Here is a 25,127-nt window from a genome sequence, read left to right on the forward strand (position 1 = left end):
CACTCCAGTATTCTTGCCCAGAGAATCCCAAAAACAGAGGAGCCCAGTACGCTACAGTCCACAGTATCACAAAGGGTTGGACACAACTGAAGCAGCTTAGCATGCATGCACACACACAAACACACACACACACATATATATATGTAAATAGATTGATTGCTAAATTTTTTTGGCCTGAAGGTTTTGGACAACTGGATCATCTAATAATAATGAAATGCCAAGGTTTCCTGCAGGGGATATCAAGGAATCCTAAGTTGCTTACAGTTTACTAGGTTCTTTATGATCATACTGAGATAGCATAGATCATATTTATAGTCTCTCTTTGAATTTTCCTATTTTATATGAAGTACTAATTCCATCCATATGTATAAAATTCTAACAGTTGTATTTTATAAGATGGCCTGAGAGAAAGGGATTGTTATGCACCGAGCCCATATCTCGGAACCCAAGTCCTCCACAGTAACACAAAAAGGCAGGAAGGGAGTTTATTTCTAGCGTGCTAGGGTCCGAGTCTCATCCGACACAGCAGAATCCGACAGGGACCCGGAACAAAGGGATATGGCGGTTTATATACAGTCAGTTCTTTGTCTCAGTTACAGGTGTAGCTGGTGTTACATGATTGGCTAGACAGGATGAGCACATGTCCTGTCTCTTTCTGGTTGGTGTGTGCAGGAAGTCTTCCTAATTTGGTCAAGGAATGCTGTTTTTTTCTTCCCAGCTAACAGGAAACATGACTCAGGTCCCTGGTGCTATGCACCTCACTGAGCCGTCTGGCCTGCCTGACAGGGATCACTTTTTAAACTATAGGCTGCGAAATTGCCGTTATCCTGTACTTGACCCTAGAATGATTATTTTTTTAATTAGATAAATTTCAGAGGAACTGCAGTGATGATGATATGAATTTTTATATATATATTGAAAGGATTCAGAGAAGAAGAAACTGAGGAAATTAGCAATTCTATGATAATTCTAAATGTCATTTTTCAGATCCTATACTTGATTTGCTTGATTGAAGAATAAGCTTAGTTCATAAAACATAGCAAAAGGAGAATAAAATTTGTTCTTTAAAAGTTCAATTTATGAAAGCTACCTCCATTTAGGAGAAGGCCTTAATATGTTTAAAGTACATATATATACTTTAATATATTTAAAGTACAAAACAGATACAGTTGATTTGGTCATACAAATGAAGGCAACATCACCATTTTATGGGTATTCCAAATATTTGAACACATTTGATTTTATATTCATAATAGTTCAGACAATTTTTTTCATATAATCTCTTACTCAACTGATTCATAGGACCTGATACTCTGGACAAATATCCTTGATCACTTTTTAAATGAAAAATAGGTCTAGAGAATGATATTTAAATCAAAACAACTTGCAGGACTAGGAGCTTTAAAGAAATATGATGAATCAACATCAGCATGATCTTTCTTCATTTCATTCAAGTTTTGCTTGCTGTTCATTATCCAAACTCTGCTGCCTTGGTAATTATTTATGCTGTGAATTATTGTCATACTGTTAAATACAGTTTTGAAAATGACAAGACCAATATTTTTTTATTTATCATCAACCAATCATCCTGCCTAGAACCAACAAAAGTAAATTATATTTCTGTTAAGCCTTTATTGAAAACATTGCATATTATCACTATACTTCTTAGAAGAGGGGATCCAAAGTGAATCAAACAACCAGAATTCCTTTTTCTCAAATACTCTTTAAAATATGTATGAAATGACTTAAAACTAACATGCCATGCCACTACAATAAGAAACAATAAATGAATTTCTGAACTTCGTTCACATAAGCTTGTAACTCCATCCCTTCCTTTGGCTTCTGATACCCTGCCATCCATTCTTGACCTGGCATCCATAGTGGACACCATGAAAACAAAACCCTTCAGCTCAACACCCTACAGTGACTTCTGTGCTCTGTGATATCCTATCAAAAGTCAAGCTAAAAGTCTACAAGTTGAGTTAAAGTGTTAGTCACTCAGTCCTGTCCAACTGTTTGTGAGCCCATGGACTGTAGCCCACCAGCTGTCTCTGGCCATGGAATTCTCCAGGCAAGAATACTGGGAGTGGGTTGCCATTTTCCAGGGGATCTTCCCAACCCAGGGATTAAATCTGAGTCTTTCATATTGCAGGTAGATTCTTTACTGTCTGAGCCACCAGAGAAGACCTAAAAGTCTACAAGATTACAGCAACTTCCACCCCAACCCTTTCTCTCCCTTAGAAAAGCATTCACTTTTACTTCATGGTTCTTTCTTTCCTTCGGGAAATCAGTGAGACTTTCCTGCTTTCTTCACTTCTTCACACATAGGGTTTCTTCCTTTGAAGTCCTCACTGAATCTTGCATATTTATTCCATGCTCTCACACATACAACACACACACACACACACACACACACACACACACACACACACATTCACACACACACACACACACACCTTCCTACTCTGTCTAAGCATTTCATGCTTCATTTTTCCTTGTAGCACTTTATCATCATTTAGCTTACTACAATTATACTTATTTTTAAGAAGGTCTTTCTCTCTCTCTCTCATAACTGAAATGTAAGCTACTCTTATCTGTTTTATTCATTAATGAATGTCCAGAACCTAGACTAGTGCCTGACACAGAATATACATTCATTATATGTTGAAATAAATCCATGTGTGGCTGAAAAATTAGAAAGTTCTACCCAGGTCAGTAATCAGAGTAACTAGTGTCACTTTCCTCCATGAAGCTACAAACTTATCTATATCTGCACTCAACTGCCCCTTCTATGTCTGCTTTAACTTTTCTTCATTCAAAAGTAAGTCCCTCTAACCTTGCTGTGCCCAGAATGAGCAAGTATGTACCTGAATCCAAGTTTTAACCTTCGGACTAAATACTTTTCTATCTACTAAACTCTCATGTTAGTTCTACTCTCCCTTATCAAGTCTGCGTTACAGAGTCTACTTCAGTTAACCTTTTGTCTATCTCAGCTAACTTCTCTGCCTCTGTCTTTTCATTAAATCCATTTAACAAAACAAACCTAGATTCAACAATTCCACAACAGATTTCCTCCAGGCTTAAATCTAGTCATTATTGGAGAATCTGGGCACAGTCTTACTGGCAATTCTACGACATGACTCTGGTCAATTGTGGTCAATTCTGTCCTTGATATTTCTCTTTGCAAGTCTGAAAACACTCAAACATGTAAATGAGAGCAAGCAATTAGGAAAGACTTAAGATATTTCTAGTGAAGGCCAGTAAAGGATTTGGAATTAATTAGAAGTAACAATTGAACAGAGTCCAAATCGACTTTAAGGATACCTAGGAAAAAAAAAAAAAACTTTAACATGGCCCTTGCATGTCATCTTTGAAGGTCTTCTGTTAAGAACTTATTTAGTGGTGAAACTGAAATTTCACAGTTGGTAGCCTTTTACTATTAAACACAACTGGTAAAAATAATCTCAAAACAAATACACTAGTGATACAGCTTATAATGCAATTTAATGAAAGAATAAAAACTAAATTTAAACCAGTTTATTAGTATCCAATCAGAAAATTCAGAGAATGTGTGTTCATTAAATTCTTAGAAGTTAAATTATGCCTTAAATATTTCTATGGCTAAAGCTGAGTTTTTTCTTCCTTTGTAAGGCATTTTATATTTCATAACTCACCAATCTTCCTCAGTGCCAGGTCTTAGGGACTTAACCCAAGAACAGAGGCAGTCTCATAAAAATTAAAGGCCAAGAGTACACTGCACTCCAATTTTCTATCACATCCCCCAGATACCCATGAGTTTATTTCTCAAACCCCCTGCTCATTTTGTTTTTATTGTCAGTATCTCATGTGATAAGAGAAAACAAATGTAATCAATAAAATCAGTAAACTTTGATACATCAGACCATCAGTATAGCAAATGGTAATAAAAGCAACAACCTTAAACACAAATTTAAAGTTGAATGGAATCTTACTAACTATATAATAAAATCAGATCAAAGGAACTGAATTATACTAGATAGTATAGATATTATTTGATAAAATAGTTAGTAGATGAAAAATCTACTGGACTTCTTCAAACTTAGTCTAATTGATATTTTTCAAACCCATCTTTAAATAGCTCAGGCTTTCAGATCTGTTACCCAATTAACAATTTGACCAATAGAGTAAGTTACATAGAACACTAAACCTTCCATTACCTTTCAATTTGTTTAATATTGTGTTTTTGAAACTTCCTACAGAGATGGTAAAATACATTTTTACTAATAATTGTATATTGTAAAAATACAGTGTAGTTCATCAAAATAAAGAGGAAATTTTCTGATCTTAATAAAAATATGGAAAATCATACTTTCCTCAGTCAATTGAGAAAAAATTCCATCTTATTATACATAACAAAAATTTTAAAGACATATTTCAGTTCAGTTCACTTCAGTTACTCAGGTATGTCCGAGTCTTTGCAAACCCATTGACTGCAGCACGCCAACTCCCAGAGCTTACTCAAACTCACATCCATCGCGTCAGTGATGCCATCCAACAATCTCATCCTCTGTCATCCCCTTATCCTCTCACCTTCAATGTTTCCCAGCATCAGGGTTTTCTCCAATGAGTTGGTTTTTTGCATCATGTGGCCAAAGTATTAGAGATTCATCTTCACTATCAGTCATTCCAATGATTATTCAGGATTGATTTCCTTTAGGATTGACTGGTTGGATATCCTTGAAGTCCAAGGGACTCTCAAGAGTATTCTCCAACACCATATTTCAAAAGCATCCATTCTTCATGGCTCAGCTTTCTGAATAGTCCAACTATCAATCCATACATGACTAAAGGAAACACCATAACTTTGACTAAATGGACCTTTGTTGGCAAAGTAATGTCACTGCTTTGCAATATGCTAGGTTGGTCATAGTTTTTCTACCAAGGAGCAAGTGTTTTGTTTTGTTATGTTTTGTTTTGTTTTGTTTTAATTTCATGGCTGCAGTCACCACCTACAGTGATTATGGAGCCCCTCAAAATAAAGTCTCTCACTGTTTCCATTGTTTCCCCATCTATTTGGCATGAAGTGAAGGGACCAGATGCCATGATCTTAGTTTTCTGAATGTTGCGCTTTAAGCCAACTTTTTCACTCTCTTCTTTCGCTTTCATCAAGAGGCTCTTTAGTTCTTCTTCACTTTCTGCCATAAGGGTGGTGTCATCTGCATATCTAAAATTATTGATATTTCTCCTGGCAATCTTGATTCCAGCTTTGCTACATCCAGCCTGGCATTTTGCATGATGTACTCTGCATATAAGTTAAATAAGCAGGGTGACAATATATAGCCTTGACGTACTCCTTTCCCTATTTGGAACCAGTCTTTTGTTCTATGTCCAGTTCTAACTGTTGCTTCTTGACCACATACAGATTTCTCAGAAGCAGGCCAGGTGGTCTGATATTCCCATCTCTTTCAGAATTTTCCGCAGTTTATTGTGATCCACACAGTCAAAGGATTTGACTTATTCAATAAAGCAAAACTAGATGTTTTTTCTGGAACTTTCTTGCTTTTTTGATGATTCAGTGGATGTTGGAAATTTGAACTCTGGTTCCTCTGCCTTTTCTAAATCCAGCTTGAACATCTGAAGTTTCACAGCTCACATACTGTTGAAGCCTGGCTTGGACAATTTTGAGCATTACTTTACTAGTTGTGAGATGAGTGCAATTGTGTGGTAGTTTGAACATTCTTTGGAATTGCCTTTCTTTGGGATTGGAATGAAAACTGACCTTTTCCAGTCCCATGACCACTGCTGGTTTTCCAGATTTGCTGGCATATTGAGTGCAGCACTGTCACGGAATCATGTTTTAGAATTTGAAATAACTGGAATTCCATCCCCTCCACTAGCTGTGTTCTTAGTGATGCTTCTTAAGGCCCACTTGACTTCATGTTCCAGGATATCTGGCTCTAGGTGAGTGATCACATCATCATGGTTATTTGATCATGAAGATCTTTTTGTGTAGTTCTTCTGTGTATTCTTGCCACATCTTGTTAATACCTTCTACTTCTGTTAGGTCCATTCCATGTCTGTCATTTATTGTGCTCATTTTTGCATGAAACGCTCCCTCGGTATCTCTAATTTTCTTGAAGAGATCTCTAGTCTTTCCCATTCTATTGGTTTCCTCTATTTCTTTGCATTGATCACTGATGGAAGTTTTCTTACTTCTCCCTGCTATTCTTTGGAACTCTGCATTCAAATGGGTATATCTTTCCTTTTCTCCTTTGCCTTTAGCGTCTCTTCTTTTCTCAGCTATTTGTAAGGCCTTGTCAGACAACCATTTTGCCTTTTAGCATTTCTTTTTCTTGGGGATGGTCTTGATCAATGCCTCCTGTACAATGTCATGAACTTCCATCCATAGTTCTTCCAGCAGTCTATCAAATCTAATCCCTTGAATCTATTTGTCCCTTTCACTGTATAATTGTAAGGGATTTGATTTACATCATACCTGAATGGTCTAGTGGTTTTCCCTACTTTCTTCAATTGAGTCTGAATTTGGCAATAAGGAGTTCATGGTCTGAGCCACAGTCAGCTCCCAGTCTTATTTTTGCTGACTGTATAGAGCTTCTCCATCTTTGGCTGCAAAGAATATAATCAATCTGATTTTGGTGTTGTCCATCTGGTGATGTCCATGTGTAGATTCTTTTCTTGTGTTGTTGAAAGAGGGTGTTTGCTATGACCAATGTGTTCTCTTGGCAAAGCTCTATTAGCCTTTGCCCTGCTTCATTCCATATTCCAAGACCAAATTTGCCTGCCAGGTGTTTCTTGACTTCCTACTTTTGGATTCCAGTCTCCTATAATGAAAAGGACATCTTTTTTGTGTGTTAGTCCTAAAAGGTCTTGTAGGTCTTCACAGAACCATTCAACCTCAGCTTCTTCAGCTTTACTGGTTGGGGCATAGGCTTAGATTACTTTGATATTGAATGGTTTGCCTTCAAAACAAACAGAGATCATGCTGTGGTTTTTGAGATTGCATCCAAGTACTGGATTTTGGACTCTTTTGTTGACCATGATGGCTACTCCATTTCTTCTGAGGGATTCCTGCCTGCAGTAGTAGATATAATGGTCATCTGAGTTAAATTCACCCATTCCAGTCCATTTTAGTTTGCTGATTCCTTAAATGTCAGTGTTCACTCTTGCCATCTCCTGTTTGACCACTTCCAATTTGCCTTGATTTGTGGACCTAATATTCCAGGTTCTTATGCAATATTGCTCTTTGCAGCATCAGACTTAACTTCCGTCACCAGTCACAACCACAACTGCGTGTTGTTTTTGCTTTGGCTCTGTCTCCTAAGTCTTTCTGGAGTCATTTCTCCAGTAGAATATTGGGCACCTACCAACCTGGGGAGTTCATCTTTCAGTGTCATAGCTTTTTGCCTTTTCATACTGTTCATGGGGTTCTCAAGGCAAGAATTCTAAAGTGGTTTGCCATTCTCTTCTCCAGCAGACCACATTTTGTCAGAACTCTCTGCCATGTCCCGCCCATCTTGGGTGGCCCTACACGAATGGCTCATAGTTTCACTGAGTTAGCCAAGGCTGTGGCCCACTTGATCAGTTTGGTTAGTTTTCTGTGATTTTGGTCTTCAGTCTGTCTGCCCTCTGATGGATAAGGATAAAAGGCTTTGGAAGCCTCCTGATGGGAGAGACTGATTGAGGGGGAAACTGAGTCTTGTTCTGATGGGCTGTGTTCAGTAAATCTTTAATCCAGTTTTCTGTTGATGGGTGGGGCTGTGTTCCTTCTCTGTTGTTTGACCTGAGGCCAAACTATGGTGGAGGTAATAAAGATAGTGGCAACCTCCTTCAAAAGGTCCCATGCATGCACTGCTGCACTCAGTGCCTCAGACCCTGAAGGAGGCCACCACCAACCCATGCCTCCACCAAAGACTCCTGGACAATCACGGGCAGGTCTGGGTCAGTCTCCTGTGGGGTCGCTGCTCCTTTCTCCTGGGTCCTGGTGTGCACAGGGTTCTGTTCGTGTCCTCCTAGAGTCTGTTTCCCCAGTCCTGTGTAAGTTCTGGTGGCTCTATGGTGGGGTTAGTGATGACTTCCTTCAAGAAGGCTTATGCCCTACCCAGGTCTACCTCAGCCAGAGCCCCTGTGGCAGGCCACTGCTGACCCATACTTCCACAGGAGACTCTCAGACATTGTTCTGGCTCAGTCTCTGTGGATTGGGAGTGTGTTTTGTGCCTTTCCCAGGTTTGAGAAGCTCAGGAAACCAGGTGCTTGGTGAGCTCCCTGTCCCAGGTGGGCCGTGAGTCAATCACCTCCCTGGTCGCAGCTGCATAGTTTCCCAGGTGCACCACAAGCGCACCATCTCAGGTGTGCCATATGTCTCCTCTGCAGAGTTGATCTCAGATGGCAACCCTCCTGGCAGATGTCAACCATCCAGGATCTCAAGAAGACATGGTTAGCTTCTGGGAGCCTGCTCACAGTTTGGTGGAAGATGCCCTTTCTGGGGCTGCGATTGCAGTATCTCCTTGCCTTCTGGCTCTGGCTTTCAGAAGCCTGCCTCTCTCCCTCTGGGCGGGGAGGGACTGGTACACAGCAGGCTAGCTCTAGTTTGGTATTTCCTCAATCCTTTGTTCTGTGAGCTGGGCAGGCTTCCATTAGGTTGCTTGGTTAGAGCCTATATACCCATTTTATAGATGGGTTTCCCTAGCACCTCACTTGGTAAAAAATCTGCCTGCAATGCAGGAGACCCCGGTTCCATTATTGGGTCAGGAAGATCCGCTAGAGAAGGGATAGGCTACCCACTCCAGTATTCTTGGGCTTCCATGTGGCTCAGCTGATAAAGAATTCACCTGCAATACAAGAGATCTGGGTTTGATCCCTGGGTTGGGAAGATCCCCTGGAGAAGGGAAAGGCTACACACTCCAGTGTTCTGGCCTGGAGAATTTCATGGACTATGCAGTCCATGGGGTCACAAAGAGTCAGACACAACTGAGTGATTTAAAAATATGTATGTATATATATATATATATATATACACTGTTCATATTGGTGAGAGTATTTAACTGGCCCATATATATATATTCTTACTATATATAGCTGTTTCTTTTTACTCTCCTTTCTCTGGCACTAACCCAATATCTATAAAAGATGAGTTTCTTATATATCTAGTAAATTCTTATTGCTGATCTGACCTAGATTAGAAATTCACAAGTAGTTCAAACCCTAAATATCGTCACATAATTATAACTCTTAATCAGTATCCCTTCCTTAAGTATGTTCCCTCAAACTACATCAGATATCTAAAACTGACACAAAATCTTACATGTATGTGATTAGGTGATTCTAAAAACAAAAATGAAACCTTAACAGATGGTTCAGTAATTATATCTTTAGGTAAATATTTTAATTTTTCCATGAAGTCAAGAATAACTTAATATTGTATAAAAGTTTTAAGCAAGTTTAAGCACTTATTGACTTAATGCCCAGTATTACATATAGGGTCAACATTGTATTTTATATCAAGAACAAAAACTTCTTTAGTCTTATCCTAAAACAACTATTGTTAGAAAATTTACTTTAAGCTCAACATTCAGAAAACAAAGATCATGGCATCTAGTCCCATCACTTCATGGGAAATAGATGGGGAAACAGTGGAAACAGAATTGTTACTCATATTAAATATAATTCTTTTTTAAGTGACATATCTGTCAGAAGCTCAAAATCAAACAAAGCCTTAAAATATAATAGAACTTACTTTCCTCTATATGCCTGTTCTGTAAGTTTCTCCGTGCTTCCTACAGATAATCACGGGATGTTTAATGTAAAGACTCCTGATCTATATGCTTGAGAGGAAAGAAGTGACTAATTATTGGGTTGTCTCCTGCAAAGCATCCAAACCAGCCACACTAGACTACTTAAAACCATCAATTCTGGCACATCTGTGTCCAGATATAGTTAATTAAGTTACCTGTCAGACAGATACTATCTGTTGCCACCACAAGGCTTGGACTCCAGCCTCCAGAATCAGCTCATGAGAGGGGCTCTACTCGCCCAGCTTTAGGAATATTGAGACAGTAGATCAAACATCTACAGCAGCAAAGCTTAGGTCACTCAGGGGGGCGGAGTGATGCTCGTCCTCCTACAAAAGATAAGCTAGCAAAATTGGGCTAAAAAGTATTTGCTGTTGAATCCCAGGCCTACTGCTTCTTCAGGCTCATAACTTAAGTCCCTTCTCTCACTTCCCAAGATGATGTCTGTCCTAGCTGGGTCCCTGTGCCTTGAATAAGGATGCAATGCATACCAGGATAATTGCGTATCACTTATGCCCCCTGATTCTGTGGGTTTGTCTTAGTGAACATGCCAGCAGGCTTAATGTGTGAATAGCTTTCATTTTTAGTTATTAAGTGACAACAGTGTGAATTTCAGTAGAGAAGGCTATGCATTACTCATGGATCTTTGACCTTGATATGTATGAATTAACAAGACTGTCTTTTGGTTGTAATTCTGAGGAAGGCAGGGAAAGAGTTCTAAGTGTGAGAATAGGAGTGGACACAGATTTTTTTGAGAGCCAGAGGATGGGCTATAATAAACTGGTTCACAAAATGTCACTTTCATCTTTTCTATTAAAGAGAATAGCAGTCAGGAAGTAGATGCCCATCTAAGACCTACTCATCACATTACCATTTTTTAGCTAAGTGTGGCTACGGGAATACTCTTTTCAAGGGGATACAAACAAAAGTAATGCATGCTCTCCCAGGCAAAGGGTTTAGGATGCAAGAGAGCCTGCTCAATCTATATTCTCACTTGGTCTCTTGAAAGCATTCAGTAATGAAGTGCTCAGAGATGGTTCAGTTCAGTCACTCAGTCGTGTCCAACTCTTTGTGACCCCATGAATCACTGCATGCCAGGCCTCCCTGTCCATCACCATCTCCCGGAGTTCACTCAGACTCACGTCCATCGAGTCCGTGATGCCATCCAGCCATCTCATCCTCTGTCGTTCCCTTCTTCTCCTGCCCCCAATCCCTCCCAGCATCAGAGTCTTTTCCAATGAGTCAACTCTTTGCATGAGGTGGCCAAAGTACTGGAGCTTCAGCTTTAGCATCATTCCTTCCAAAGAAATCCCAGGGCTGATCTCCTTCAGAATGGACTGGCTGGATCTCCTTGCAGTCCAAGGGACTTTCAAGAGTCTTCTCCAACACCACAGTTCAAAAGCATCAATTCTTCAGTGCTCAGCCTTCTTTACAGTCCAACTCTCACATCCATCCATACATGACCACATGAAAAACCATAGCCTTGACTAGATGGACCTTAGTCGGCAAAGTAATATCTCTGCTTTTGAATACACTATCTAGGTTGGTCATCACTTTTCTTCCAAGGAGTAAGCGTCTTTTAATTTCATGGCTGCAGTCACCATCTGCAGTGATTTTGGAGCTCCCCCAAAAAAAGTCTGACACTGTTTCTACTGTTTACCCATCTATTTCCCATGAAGTGATGATCTTCATTTTCTGAATGCTGAGCTTGAAGCCAACATTTTCACTCTCCTCTTTCACTTTCATCAAGAGGCTTTTAGCTCCTCTTCTCTTTCTGCCATAAGGGTGATGTCATCTTCATATCTAAGATTATTGATATTTCTCCCAGCAACCTTGATTCCAGCTTCTTCCAACCCAGCGTTTCTCATGATGTACTCTGCATAGAAGTTAAATAAGCAGGGTGACAATATACAGCCTTGACGTAGTCCTTTTCCTATTTGGAACCAGTCTGTTATTCCATGTCCAGTTCTAACTGTTGCTTCCTGACCTGCATACAGATTTCTCAAGAGGCAGGTCAGGTGGTCTGGGATTCCCATCTCTTTCAGAATTTTCCACAGTTGATTGTGATCCACACAGTCAAAGGCTTTGGCATAGTCAATAAAGCAGAAAGAGATGTTTTTCTGGAACTCTCTTGCTTTTTCCATGATCCATCGGATGTTGGCAATTTGATCTCGGGTTCCTCTGCCTTTTCTAAAACCAGCTTGAACATTTGGAAGTTCACGGTTCACGTATTGCTGAAGCCTGGCTTGGAGAATTTTGAGCATTACTTTACTAGCATGTGAGATGAGTGCAATTGTGCAGTAGTTTGAGCATTCTTTTGCATTGCCTTTCTTTGGGATTGGAATGAAAACTGACCTTTTCCAGTCCTGTGGCCACTGCTGAGTTTTCCAAACTTGCTGGCATATTGAGTGCAGAACTTTCACAGCATCATCTTTTAGGATTTGAAACAGCTCCACTGGAATCCCATCACCTCCACTAGCTTTGTTCGTAGTGATGCTTTCTAAAGCCCACTTGACTTCACATTCCAGGATGTCTGGCTCTAGGTGAGTGATCACAGCATCATAATTATCTGGGTCGTGAAGATCTTTTTTGTACAGTTCTTCTGTGTATTCTTGCCACCTCTTCTTAATATCTTCTGCTTCTGTTAGGTCCAGACCATTTTTGTCCTTTATCAAGCCCATTTTTGCATGAAATGTTCCCTTGGTATCTCTAATTTTCTTGAAGAGATCTCTAGTCTTTCCCATTCTGTTCCTTTCCTCTATTTCTTTACATTGATCGCTGAAGAAGGCTTTCTTATCTCTTCTTACTATTCTTTGGAACTCTGCATTCAGATACTTATATCTTTCCTTTTCTCCTTTGCTTTTCGCCTCTCTTCTTTTCACCGCTATTTTTAAGGCCTCCCCAGACAGCCATTTTTGTTTTTTGCATTTCTTTTCCATGGGGATGGTCTTGATCCTTCTCTCCTGTACAATGTCATGAACCTATGGTGGATTCATATAAATGAAGTCTGGCCTACTGAAAGATCACATGGAGAAGAATTGTCCCTCTACCCTACCTCCCAAAAAGTTATGTAAGCAAAAAAGAAATTTCTGTGGTGTGTGTCTTTAACTATTGTATTTCTATTTCAATCTAATTAATCCTAACATAGTCAGTACTATCTTTTTCCCTGTAATATATGTTTAATTCATTAATACTCTGTACTCAAAAACCAGAAAGCATCATCTGCACATAAGGATAAGAAAATAAATCTGGGAACAAATTAATCAAAAGAATCTTCTTAAAGGGGAAACATTTATACTATTGAAATACTTGTTAGGAGACCAGATGACCCTAACAGATATGAGATTCACAAATATGAGAAGAGCAGCCTTAAGTTGGGCAAAGCAGGAAAACATTTGGCATAACCCGAGGGTACAGATCATAGAAAAAAAAGGTTAAAAATGAGGGTTAGTATTAAAGCAATTGTTCAGTTTCTAAGTCATATCAAACTCTTTGCGACCCCATGGACTGCAGTACACCAGGCTTCCGTATCCATCAGCATCTCCTAGAGTTTGCTCAAGCTCATGTCCATTGAGTTAGTGATGGTATTCAACCATCTCATCCTCTGCCATCCCCTTCTCCTGCCCTCAATCTTTCCCACCAAAGAGGAAACTGATTCTAGAAAGGTAAGTCCTACTAATTGATGTTCTGATTTTCCAATACATTAGTTAGTAACAATGTCTAATGATGAGATAATATAGCTAATTTCAATATGAGGTGTACTTTTAATAATGTGTGCCATTATAAGTCATCAGTTCATTAGTTCTCTCTAATATGCTAGACTTTAAAGTCTTCAATTAGAAGGCAGTCTAGGATAGTTAATGTGTCTTTCCCCCCCTCCTTTTTTTTTTTTTTTTGTAATACTTTCCCTTTATTGGGCACTAAGGTGTATGTGTGTCACATTTATGAAATATTTTTCAAGTATTTCTAATTCGCTAATTTTTTTTACTGTGATAAGAACACTTAACCGGGCTTCCACACTTTCAACAAATTTTTAAGTATACAATACAATATTGTTAACTGCAGTCACAGTGTTGTACAAGCAGATCTATAGAACTTATTCACCTTCATCTGAAATGTTCCATCCATTGAACTTAATTCATTATTTTTCATATCTACTTTTTCTTCTCTTCTGTTTTCTCAAGATAATTTATTTTCCTTTTTTATAAATACTATTTTCACTTATTCTGAAGACCTTGAACATGTATGTTTCATAATCATTTTTAGATTGCTTTACTCTTTTCCTTTTATTTTAGTGAATTTGTCTCCTAGTTTTTGTGTTGGCTGACTTGAACTTATCCTCATACATTTTGGAGTTTTGTTTGCAGACTTGAATGAAGAGAATTTACTCTCTCTGCTTTAGTAATGTTGCTTGTTTGTTTCTTCTTTATGACCTCTGGACCGTGTTTGCAGTTGTATTAACTGCAGCAATATTGGGGACTCAGAAGCTAAGTCAGCTACCTGGTATGGATGAAGTCTCAGGAAGAAGTTGAAACTAGTCAGCTTTTTCCTACACTCCCAGGTAAACAGAATCATAGACGCCCTCATTACAAACAGGGCTCAGGAGTAGAACTCTGCATCCTCCTTTCAATGTCAGAGGGATTCCACACTATGTCTTTATTTCAGGCAGTGCATCTGGCTCCAGTTATACTAGTCATATTGGTTGACTTAGATTCTCATTGTCCTTAGAGGACGAAACCTCAGACCACCTATCCTTGCTTCCATTCCAATGATCTTGCTTCCATTCCAATCATTTATTTTGCTTGTTTCTGCTCTGTTTCTTGTTCATGTGAATTTTTATTTTTTGACAGTATATTTTTATTCTATTCATTTTTGCTATATATTGGAAGCAAAGAAAGAACTCTAAACTGTGAACCTGTAATGCCATCTAGATTAAGAGTTTCCTTAGCACCTTAGCATAGAAATTTTATGCAAGATGACAGCACTAGTTTTGTCTTTGCTCTTTATACAGAAATGATAATAATTACTCAAACAGCTTTTGACAGTGATTCAGACCTCATGATTTTATTTCAAAGAGCCTTACCATTTGAAAAGAATGAGCATTAAGTTGGTTTTTTACTGCACATATCTTTTCTACTACTTTTTTTAAAAAATGCAAAAACAGTGGGATGGTAAAAACTAGTTATTAGAGAATGACATTCAGGAAAAAATCCAATAGTTATTAACCTATTAACCTATTATTTGTTACAGTTCTGTTCTAAATATAAAATTCTTGTCAAGGTTTCATAAGTTTCATATTAGATGTCTTACACTGTTTTACATGTGATTCTTCCTTAACTCAAAAATGCTAAAAGTGACCTTAAAGTGACTCCATCTATGTTCTCTGGCTTTGTTTATTTGAATAGCCTCAGGATTTGTGCACGTTGGAGATTTTGACAGCTTTAATTATTCTACACATTTAACTGGTGAGAATTTAATTATTCTAGTGTTCCCAGAAGGTTGATGACATAGGTGAGATATTAAAAAATAATTAATAAATGAAGGTATGTGCAATCTGTGATGCCATCAATTTGTGGCTAGGGTTATTTTAGACCCCGCAGAATATATCTTTTAAAATCTCCATTTAGCAATTCTTTAATTTTAGTATTTTTCAGATTAGTATCTGAAGATAGGTAGCTGAATACAATATATATGTGTGTGTAATACATAAATATAGATTATTTTATTTGCATTATTTATTAAGATTACATATATATGTATGGTTTTTAAAGATATGATTTCAAATAAATTTTAATTTTGAATTAATCTTGGATTTATAGAAAATTCACAAGGATAATAGAAACACTTTTCCTATATCACTTTGTTCACTTAGATTTCTCAATTGTTATGTGACATTTTAAAGTATGTTGCTTTTGCTATGTATTTTTATCTTTAAATACTTAAAATTAGATTTTCATAAATATAAGAACAGCTTTATTAGTTAGCCATGGTACAATTATAAAAGTCATAAAATTAACATTAATAAAGATACAATTATCTATTCTGTATTCCTCATCCAAATTGTGCTAATTATTCCACTAATATCCATTATAACAAATACGGGATTTTTTTTTTTTTTCCTGGTCTAGGATTCAACCCACATGTAGCAAATGGCCTGTTAATGCCCTTGAATATGGAACAGCTCTTCAATCTTCTTTGTCTTTCATACTTTTGACTTTTAAAATAGAGAACAGACTTGTTGTTTTGTTGAATGTCCTTGATTTGGCTTTCCCTGATGTTTCCTCATGATTGCATTACAAATTTTGGCAAGAATACACAAAATTAATGTTGCATGAATCTTTCTCAATGCATTATAGCACCAATTACATAATGCTTAATCTTCCCTTTATTGGTAAGGTTAACTTTGATTATTTGGTTAAGTTGGTTTCTTCATTTTAAATTTCTGTTTTCTCTTTGTAATTAATAATATATTATGGGGTGATACTTTGAGACTATGCAAATATCACATCCCACACATTTCATCCACTGAATTAGCGTCAATATAATTTTTGCCTGTAACAATGATTACTGTGATGCTCTTGGTTCAAAAGTAAGATTAAGAAAAATACCCAGAAATTAGATTTCATCAGTAAAGTTAGTACTAATGCCAACTATATCTCATTTTCTAAAACCTCAAAAATATGTGCATTTACCTTAAAATATCTTAAAACAAAATTGTAAAACATGGAAAAAATTTTTATTCTTGTATAGAATGACTTAGCATCATATAAATGTCAGCTTGCACAATTGTGTTGTAAATGTAATATAATTCCAATTTTAAAACTTGATAATGAAGTGTAATATAATGTAATCCCAATAAAAATTTGATAATGAAGTTTATAGGCAAAAAATATGCAAAAATAGTCAGGAAATCATGGAAAAGGAAAAGTTATATGAGAAGGGATTGATACTACATATTTTAATATACAAATTATTATTTGCAGTTATGAACTATTAAAAAAATTTGAATATTCTCCAATGGATTTTTTTGAACATGTTTTTTTGTTTCCAGTAGATATTCATCTAGAAATGACATTACCAGGTAATGGAGCAAGTATTTATTTTATAGGAAATGTTCTGAAGTGTTTCTCAAGTTATGGTATTATTTAATCCACATTCTCCAGTCATTAATTGGTCAGTCTATTTTATTTTTAGTTATTCTGGTGGGCATATTAGGGCATCTCATTTTTATTTTAATTTACATGTCCATAATGATAAATAATCCAAGCAATTTCCATCTGTGTAATGGTCATTTTTATATCTTCTATTTCAAAGTATCTGTTTTTTTCTTTTATTTTCTAGATGCAGGAGATATGTGTACATTCTCTACAAAAGACTTTTTTCAGATATATATTTTATGAATATTTCCTTTTAGACATATTTTTCTATATATTTTTCAAAGATTTCTCTTCATGAGAATTTTAAATTTTTAAATAAAATCTAATTAATCACTTTTCCTTTTATAGTTACAAGTTCCTGGAACCTAAGGAAATTTTTCTTGTCCTCAAATCACTGAAGTTTCTCTCATGTTTCTAAGGTTTATAGTTTTGTCTTTTATTTTTAGGAATATAAATGCATTTATGTATTTGAATTAATAAGTTCCTAGCATGCAAGATGCAAATGATGGTGTTTTTTTCTTTTTTCTGTATGGGTATTGAAATATTTTCTAACCATTTTAAAACAATTATTATACAAATCAAATGGCTTTTGTACTTTTGTAGTGAATTCAGTGCCCTTATATAAGTAGATCTATTTCTGAATTATTTTTCTGTTGATCTAGTTTTTGATACTTATGCCAAAGCCACGCTGTTTTGACTATTCTAGATAGTCATCCACTGTGCCTGCTCTATTCACTAATATTTCTAAATAGTATGGTATGGTGTCTTTCTAATGTAGATAGTCAATTCAGTTCAGTTCAGTCGCTCAGTCGTGTCCGACTCTTTGCGACCCCATGAATCGCAGCACACCAGGCCTCCCTGTCCATCACCAACTCCCGGAGTTCAGACTCATGTCCATCGAGTAGGTGATGCCATCCAGCCATCTCATCCTCTGTCGTCCCCTTCTCCTCCTGCCCCCAATCCCTCCCAGCATCAAAGTCTTTTCCAATGAGTCAACTCTTCGCATGAGGTGTCCAAAGTACTGGAGTTTCAGCTTTAGCATCACTCCTTCCAAAGGATACCCAGAGCTGATCTCCATTAGAATGGATATTCAGTTAATATCAAATAAATGAATTGTTGATAAGAAATGGGATAATTCTCATTTTAGAAATGTTGATCATTTGAAAAGATGAAAATCTACTCAGAAAAATTAAGTGCTAATTCCCATCTGTAAAAGAGTCTTATTGTGAGGTACAACCAGAATTTGAGTAAGAAAAATAGAAATATAACTCCTTCTAGTCTTCACAATAATCTGCAACTGAGGCATGACACTGGAGAAGAATTTTAAAGATGTCAGTTACTGTCGACAAAAGGGTTCCCTTTCATCCAAAATCAACTCTTAAAACACAGTTCCTACCAAATCATTTTATTTTGTTTCAAACAAATGTGTTTGGAATCATTTATTCATTCAACAAGATGTGCTAGGCATGCTTTTGAGAGTTTAGAAAATACAACTGAACAAAGCAGAGCTTTGGTTATATAGAGCTAGAAGGATGAATATTGAAAAGCACCTGAGCAGACACTTGAAGGAGGCATGCTTTCATTTGAAATTCATTTTATGTTCTTTCCTTTAAAGACTCACCATATACTCTGGCTACATAAGACAATTCAAAGTCCTGACATCTGTATTTCCCACCTCTGTCTTATTTTCACTTTTTTTCCCTTACCTAGAAGGGAAATGGCAACCCACTCCAGTGTTCTTGCCTGGAGAATCCCAGGGTCGGGGGAGCCTGTTGGGCTGCCATCTATGGGGTCGCACAGAGTCGGACGTGACTGAAGTGACTTAGCTTAGCTTAGCTTAGAATTGATTTTACTTCTTTTCTGTCTCTGCTGCCATTCTGTTGTAGCTCTTATTACTTCTTAACTTTTTACTTGGTCTCCTGCAAAATAGCCTCTCCTTATCCTATACTCCTTTAGACATTATCTACAGGTAAGTCAAAAACGTATTTATTACTGATCATGTGATTCATACATTTAAAATTCTTCAAAAACTCATCTTTGTTCTGAAACTAAAAGAATGTTAACATGGCTTACCCTCCGTGCTCATGTGCCACTGACCATCCTATTGCCTATCCCTCATTATCTGTCTTTCACCACCTTGTTACTACTTTAGCTTTCAAGTTTTTAACCTATTATGGTCTTTCCTGCATCAGAGCCATAGCAGATGCTACTACTCAGCCCAAACTATTCTTCTCTCACCCCATCCAGCCATCTTCAGAGATAGTCCCCACTCATACTGCGGAGTGGGCTCACAGTTCATTTCCTAAAGAAACTCTTCCCTTATCATTATCCCTGACCTGTCTTTGGGGAACAGGTCTATTCTATTACATGAGCTCAAGGTACTCTGAATTTCTCTTTGTAGCAGAGTATTAAATAATTGCTTATCAGTAATTCAGTGTTTGTCTTGCTTTCTGTATTACAGAGGACAAGGACTGTTTTAGTCTTGTTCACTGCTAAAAATACTTTCCTTAGCACAATTTCTTTCACAGCGCAGATATTTAATAAACACTTATGAAAAATGACCAAGCTTCTCTTTGAGCATCAAACTTCTAGTTCTAGATGCCCTACCTTATGATTTTATGTTAGGATGTCTCTAGTCCTGCATCTTTGTGTCATAAAGCTGGTAAATAGGCACAATTGTGACAGAGTATTTTGTAAACCACTTCCTATCCGTAGCTGCTACAGAACTGCACACAGAAGTGATCTTGAATCCCATAAATAAATCCCAATAATCCTGAGTGAAATCTGTTCTAAAATCAATAAACTCTTAGCCAAATCCTTAAAATAGTCTTTAAGCCCTGCAATGCTCTCCAGGAGGAAAGGAAGAGAGAGTTCAGTTCAGTAGTTGCTCAGTTGTGTCTGACTCTTTGCAACCCCATGAATCGCAGCACGCCAGGCCTCCCTGTCCATCACCAACTCCCGAAATTCACTCAGACTCACGTCCATCGAGTCGGTGATGCCATCCAGCCACCTCATCCTCTGTTGTCCCCTTCTCCTCCTGCCCCCAATCCCTCCCAGCATCAGAGTCTTTTCCGATGAGTCAACTCTTTGCATGAGGTGGCCAAAGTACTGGAATTTCAGCTTTAGCTTCAGTCCTTCCAAAAAACACTTTAGAATGGACTGGTTGGATCTCCTTGCAATCCAAGGGACTCTCAAGAGTCTTCTCCAACAACACAGTTCAAAAGCATCAATTCTTCAGCCATCAGCTATCTTCAGAGTCCAACTCTCACATCCATACATGACTCCGGGAAAAACCATAGCCTGACTAGACAGACTTTAGTCGGCAAAGTAATGTCTCTGCTTTTGAATATGCTATCTAGGTTTGTCATACTTTTCTTCCAAGGAGTAAACATCTTTTAATTTCATGGCTGCAATCACCATCTACAGTGATTTCGGAGCCCCCAAAAATAAAGCCTGATACTGTTTCTACTGTTTCCCCATCTATTTCCCATGAAGTGATGGGGCTGGATACCATGATCTTCGTTTTCTGAATGTTGAGCTTTAAGCCAACTTTTTCACTCTCCTATTTCCTTTCATGAAGAGGCTTTTTAGTTCCCCTTCACTTTCTTCCATAAGGGTCGTGTCATCTGCATATCTGAGGTTATTGATATTTCTCCCGGCAGCCTTGATTACAGCTTGTGTTTCTTCCAGTCCAGCATTTCTCATTATGTACTCTGCATAGAAGGTAAATAAGCACGATGATAATATACAGCCTTGATGTACTCCCTTTCCTATTTGGAACCAGTCTGTTGTTCCATGTCCAGTTCTAACTGTTGCTTCCTGACCTGCATATAGGTTTCTCAAGAGGCAGGTCAGGTGGTCTGATATGCCCATCTATTTCAGAATTTTCCACAGTTGATTGTGATCCACACAGTCAAAGGCTTTGGCATAGTCAATAAAGCAGAAATAGATGTTTTTCTGGAATTCTCTTGCTTTTTCCATGATCCAGCAGATGTTGGCAATTTGATCTCTGGTTCCTCTGCCTTTTCTAAAACCAGCTTGAACATCAGGGAGTTCATGGTTCACGTATAGCTGAAGCCTGGCTTGGAGAATTTTGAGCATTACTTTACTAGCATGTGAGATGAGTGCAATTGTGTGGTAGTTTGAGCATTCTTTGGCATTGCCTTTCTTTGGGATTGGAATGAAAACTGACATTTTCCAGTCCTGTGGCCACTGCTGAGTTTTCCAAACTTGCTGACATAATGAGTACAGCACTTTCACAGCATCATCTTTCAGGATTTGAAATAGCTCAACGGGAATTCCATCACCTCCACTAGCTTTGTTCATAGTGATGCTTTCTAAAGCCCACTTGACTTCACATTCCAGAATGTCTGGCTCTAGGTAAGTGATCACACCATCATGATTATCTGGGTCGTGAAGATCTTTTTGTACAGTTCTGCTGTGTATTCTTGCCACCTCTTCTTAATATCTTCTGCTTCTGTTAGGTCCATACGATTTCTGTCCTTTATCAAGCCTATCTCTGCATGAAAGATTCCCTTGCTATATCTAATTTTCTTGAAGAGATCTCTAGTCTTTCCCATTCTGTTCCTTTCCTTTATTTTTTTGCATTGATCACTGAGGAAGGCTTTCTTATCTCTCCTTGCTATTGTTTGGAACTCTGCATTCAGATGCTTATATCTTTCCTTTTCTCCTTTGTTTTTCACTTCTCTTCTTTTCACAGCTACTTGTAAGGCCTCCCAAGACAGCCATTTTGCTTTTTTTGCATTTCCTTTCCATGGGGATGGTCTTGATCGCTGTCTCCTGTACAGTGTCACGATCTTCTGTCCATAGTTTATTAGGCACTTTATCTATCAGATCTAGTCCCTTAAATCTATTTCTCACTTCCCCTGTATAATCATAAGGGATTTGATTTAGGTCATTCCTGAAAAAATTTGGCTTAAAGCTCAACATTCAGAAAATGAAGATCATGGCATCCGATCCCATTATTTCATGGGAAATAGATGGAGAAACAATAGAAACAGTGTCAGACTTTATTGTTTTGGGCTCCAAAATCACTGCAGATGGTGACTGCAGCCATGAAATTAAAAGACACTTACTCCTTGGAAGAAAAGTTATGACCAACCTAGGTAGCATAGTCAAAAGCAGAGACATTACTTTGCCGACTAAGGTCCGTCTAGTCAAGGCTGTGGTTTTTCCTGTGGTCATGTATGGATGTGAGAGTTGGACTGTGAAGAAGGCTGAGCGCCAAAGAATTGATGCTTTTGAACTGTGGTGTTGGAGAAGACTCTTGGGAGTCCCTTGGACTGTGAGGAGATCCAACCAGTCCACTCTGAAGGAGATCAGCCCTGGGATTTCTTTGGAAGGAATGATGCTAAAGCTGAAACGCCAGTACTTTGGCCACCTCATGCAAAGAGTTGACTCATTGGAAAAGACTGTGATGCTGGGAGGGATTGGGGGCAGGAGGAGAAGGGGATGACAGAGGATAAGATGGCTGGATGGCATCACGGACTCAATGGACGTGAGTCTAAGTGAACTCCGGGAGATGATGGACAGGGAGGCCTGGCGTGCTGTGATTCATGGGGTCACAAAGAGTTGGACATGACTGAGTGACTGAACTGAACTGAACTGAATGGTCTAGTGGTTTTCCCCACTTTCTTCAATTTAAGTCTTAATATGGCAATAAGGTGTTCGTGATCTGAGCCACAGTCAGCTCCCATCTTGTTTTTGCTGTCTGTATAGAGCTTCTCCATCTTTGGCTGCAAAGAATATAATCAATCTGATTCAGTTGACCATCTTGTGATGTCCATGTGTAGAGTTTCTCTTGTGTTGTTGGAAGAGGGTATTTGGTATGACCAGTGTGTTCTCTTGGCAAAACTGTATTAATCTTGAAGAAAGAGTATAAAGTGACAATACTCATAATGTATAATGGTTAAAATATCTCTCTTTTCAGAAGAATTTAAGCATATTTCTATATACATGTATTTCTGGACCCCTCACTGACTTTTTGGAAGAATTTCACTTTGGAATGAAAATTGCTGAAACTTAATCATCTTTAGCTTTACAATAAATCTATGTCAAGTAAATTATTTGGGATATATTTTTCTGCTGTCTCACTCAAACATTACAAAACTAGCTCAAGGTTTTGTTACCTAGAATTTCCCAACTTTATGATAGGTAGATTTTATTACTTTGGTTTGCTTCCTTTTTTCTTCCCAGTGGGCCTGTTTCTGTATTTCTTACCAAACGTAGGGGAAGAATTAGTCACTAAAATTTTGTTTTTTCCCTTCTTTTTCATTTGCTTTTCTGTAAGTCTTCTCAATCTCTCCCTCCCCCCGTTTTTTTTTTTTTTTCCTGCTTTCCTCTCTTGCTCTTTGCTTTTACTAAGGTTACAAAGATTGCTTGCTCTCATGAGTGTAGCTACCACCCCCTCGAGTTAGCAGTCCCATCCAGTCTCTAAATTAGGAATTGTTGTGGGGGGGGGGGTGGTGTCCCACATTCTTCCATCATGAGATGTAAAGAAAGTGATGTTTCTAGGGCAAGAGCCTGCAAAAAGCACTTGACAAGTTTAAGAAAAAAATTTGTTGGAAAAATGACCATTTTTTAGGTGAATAGACTTTCTGATGGCATTCAGAGGGTGTAGCTGCTTTGCTCTCATTTTCACAGCCTTGGAACTGTGCTGTTGATGTTTCCAATAATGGTGGTAACAGAAAAACTGTCTAAACTCAGGGCTTTTACCATCAGTCTCTTAATGGGGTTCTTTTTTTTTTTCATCTTCATTTCTTTCTTTATTTTTATTGTTCAGGACTTTTGCACCTTTTCACATGAAAAATACCAGTCTCTTTCTTTTTTTATACTGTCTTTGCCATGATTTTTATCAGTTTTGTTAGCTTGATTTAGCAAGTAAGGAAATATTCCCTGTTTGTCTAGTGTGTAAAATATAAAAGCTATAGATCAAAAAGTTTGTGTCCTCCCCAAATTCATGTGTTAAATTTTGAAGCCTCAAGGTGATGGTAGTGAGGCCTTTGGAAGGTGATTAGTCATAAGGGTGAAGCCCTCCTACAGAAGATTGGTGCCCTTATAAAACAGGCTCTAGATATCTCCCTTTCACACTGTGAGAACACAGCAGAAAGAAAGCTTTCTATGAAAACAGAAGGGTGTATGAAAGAGATTCCAAATCCATCAGCCCTCTGGATCTTGGATTTCCCAGCTTCCATAACTTGGAGAAATAAGTCTTGCTTGGAAGCTACCTATTCTATGGTATATTGTTACCATCTCAGACATACTAAGACAATGAAGGATGAGTTTTAATAAAAAATTCCTTATATTTTGTGCAAGCATATTATAGGTGTCAATAAGTGATTGATTTAAATTGTTGCCAAACTGCTCAGCTTTCCTTAGGATTTCATCCTTTCCGAGTTGATACCTTATATCAGTGCAATCACCTGTCTCAAATTTTAGAGCCCCTATAATGGACTTTCAGGAAGGAATTGCCTAATTTTCTCAACAATGTCATCTAAATGGGTGATATGGCTCAGCATCTTTTCTTTTTCATAATTGTCTGAATTTTATCAAGGGCAATAGAACATTGTTCTAATCTATAACTTCCAAAATTATATGTAATCAGGGGGGAAGAATATAAGTACATTTATGCCTATGTTTATATATAAGGAAGTGGATTTTTAATTGTATACCTCTCTGATACTCACAGTGGGGGTTAGATGATAAATTACACCATTTATTCATGAACCTGGCCCCATATATTCCCACAAACATAAACATGGGAAATAGCCCAACTAGGATAACAAAGCTGGAGTGAAGTCTGATATAGAAGGGGTGAAGAAAAGGTATAGAAAAGGCTTCCCTTTCTTACAAACTGAACAGTGCTTTTTCTCCTTGGACCTTTGTGAGACCTCCAGAAGATGAAGCCTGTATTTACAGACAATGTAGAAGGGAAATGTATGATTTACCTTCTATTTCCAAAGAAACTCAAATACTAGCACTATGACAGATAAAGTCGGGGCAGAAGTAACCAATAGAAGGATTAATAGGGACATAAGCAGATGCAGAATTGAGAGCAAAGAGCGTAATTTTATCATTTCTAAAGTATGTGAAAACAGGATAACCTACAACCTAATGTGTTATTTTTGTATTAGAAAAAGGTTTTATTAATTAAGCATCTTAT

Source organism: Ovis aries, chromosome 26 (assembly GCF_016772045.2).
Source record: "Ovis aries strain OAR_USU_Benz2616 breed Rambouillet chromosome 26, ARS-UI_Ramb_v3.0, whole genome shotgun sequence".
NCBI lineage: Eukaryota > Metazoa > Chordata > Mammalia > Artiodactyla > Bovidae > Ovis > Ovis aries.